Raw genomic sequence first — 2,229 nt, 5'->3', positions numbered from 1 at the left:
TCCATCTATTTATCCATCTATCCACCCATCATCCATCCACCTGTCTCTCCCTCCACCCATCCATCCATCTATCCATCTGTCTCTCTATCCATGACCCCTCTACCCATCCATCGATCCATTCCTTCATCCATTAATTCATCCACTTATCTATCTCTTCCCCCCTCCCCATCCTCCCGTATTCTCTCCATCCCTCCCTCTATCCATTTATTTACCAAGCCCTCTCCTCCTCTCTCCCTATTTCCAACCCTTCACCCATATTCTATCCCTCCATCCATCCATCTACCATCTCTCTCTCTCTCTCTCTCTCTCTCTCTCTCTCTCTCTCTCCCTCTCTCTCTCTCTCTCTCTCTCTCCATCCATCCATCCATCCATCCATCCATCTTATTCTTTTCTTACACATCATTCAGCCTCCCATCTCTCTCTCTCTCCCTCTCCCTCTCTCTCTCTCTCTCTCTCTCTCTCCCTCTCTCTCTCTTTCTCTCTCTCTCTCTCTCTCTCTCTCTCCATCCATCTTATTCTTTTCTTACACACCACCCAGCCTCCCACACCTCTCCCATCATAACTCCACGTGAGATCGGAACCACGGGTAGGTAGATCTCTATTACTACGAACATTACGTTCTTATACATCACGTGAAAACACTGTGATACCGATGGTGGAAAAATTCTGAGACAACTAGATAGCAATGATACCACATCACTGATTCCATTCGGAGATTCTATAAATAAAAACATAATTAATTAGATCGCATCTGTATGTGTATAAATATTGACTAATTACCGGAAATTTCTTAAAGTCGGATCGGATTATTAATAACATCATCATTATATTGTATTAATAATGATAATAATAATAATGATAATAATAATAATAATAATAATAATAATAATAATAATATAATAATAATAATAATAATAATAATAAACATCAAACAAACTAATACGATAGATTCGTTCCGTGGATTTCACGGTTAAGTTTTTTACATCAACTAACTCTATCTTGTATGAAATCGTAATGTAACAGTTCCTTTCATCGTGGACGTCATGGTTCCTTTCCACGACCTTAAGTTTTGTTTCACTTTGATTTATTTTTAATTAGCATAATAATGCATAATGGTTATTTACCAAACGTGCACTCGTTAGCAGTTCTGATAACAACCCAATTTAGCAAGGGCTCATTATTGTAATGGTAATCTCAAAAATGATGCAAAATATTGTCCATTACAACAATGTTAAACTAGGCCCATAATTGCGTTCGGGTGTCTGAACTGCATACATGTACACGTCGTTATTTGCCTATAATTTTCATATACATTATTGTTATCCTTACCTGATCCCATTAATCTTTGACTTGCCTGTTCTGAAAATGTATCACATTATACTCTTCTAATAATAATAATAATAATAATAATAATAATAATAATAATAATAATAATAATAATAATAATAATAATAATAATAATAATAATAATAATAATAATAATAATAATAATAATAATAATAATAATAATAATAATAATAATAATAATAATAATAATAACAATAATAATAATAATAATAATAATAATAATAATAATAATAATAATAATAATAATAATAATAATAATAATAAACAAACTAATACGATAGATTCGTTCCGTGGATTTCACGGTGACGTTTTTACATCATTATTTATTATTTATTTGGGAATTGGAGCTTACTTACTGTGTATCCAATTCGGAACTGGATTTGATACAATTTTCATTTTCTAGTACATTCTGAAATCTATTATTGTGTGTCCGTGTGTATTTGTTTGTGACTGTGATGGTTTAATCAATGATTTGAATGTGAACATTCGGGGAATTACTGCAAACTAATAGAAGATGGAGTTACTGACTTAAAACGTTGGATCAAAGGTAAGGGCTGAATTTTTTTAGAAGTTTGTTTTATTGCTTTTTGTTGTTGCTTTTTTTTTTTTTTTTTAAATTCCGATGGCTCAGTTGGTAGAGCACTCGCTTCACACGCAATGGGACAGAGATCGATCCCCAGGTGTAATTGAGATTTTTTTTTTTCTGACCTCCCTGTCCACCCAGCAGTGAATGGGTAGCTGAGTTTGTTAGATTTGTCGGAAAGTACTTTGCGATAGACTAGCGTCTGTCTTATCCAAAGGATAGAAAGCAATTGCTATTGTCCGTTTCACGCTATAGAAACCGGGATAAACTCCGGCTCCGTGGGCTAAATGGCTCTGAAG

General features: G+C 34.0%; 1 protein-coding gene across 3 annotated transcripts in view; it reads left to right on the top strand.

Moving 5' to 3' along the window:
- Window positions 1-603: 603 nt before the first annotated feature.
- LOC144970469 (uncharacterized) overlaps window positions 604-2,229 on the top strand; it is a 69,776-nt gene continuing 68,150 nt past the window's right edge. Inside the window, exons 1-2 of one of the 3 annotated variants that reach the window (XM_078910150.1) lie at window positions 604-753; window positions 1,695-1,894. The gene's annotated coding sequence lies outside the window, so the exon portion shown is untranslated. Of the gene's footprint in view, window positions 754-1,628; window positions 1,895-2,229 lie in introns of all 3 variants that reach the window. The other 2 variants (XM_078910152.1, XM_078910151.1) reach the window with 2 other exon arrangements.

The sequence above is a fragment of the Berghia stephanieae genome, chromosome 4 (assembly GCF_034508935.2).
Source record: "Berghia stephanieae isolate SIO BIC M18660-M18661 chromosome 4, UCSD_Bste_1.3, whole genome shotgun sequence".
In the NCBI taxonomy this organism is placed as follows: Eukaryota; Metazoa; Mollusca; class Gastropoda; order Nudibranchia; family Aeolidiidae; genus Berghia; species Berghia stephanieae.
This window is presented reverse-complemented; position numbering and strand designations above follow the sequence as displayed.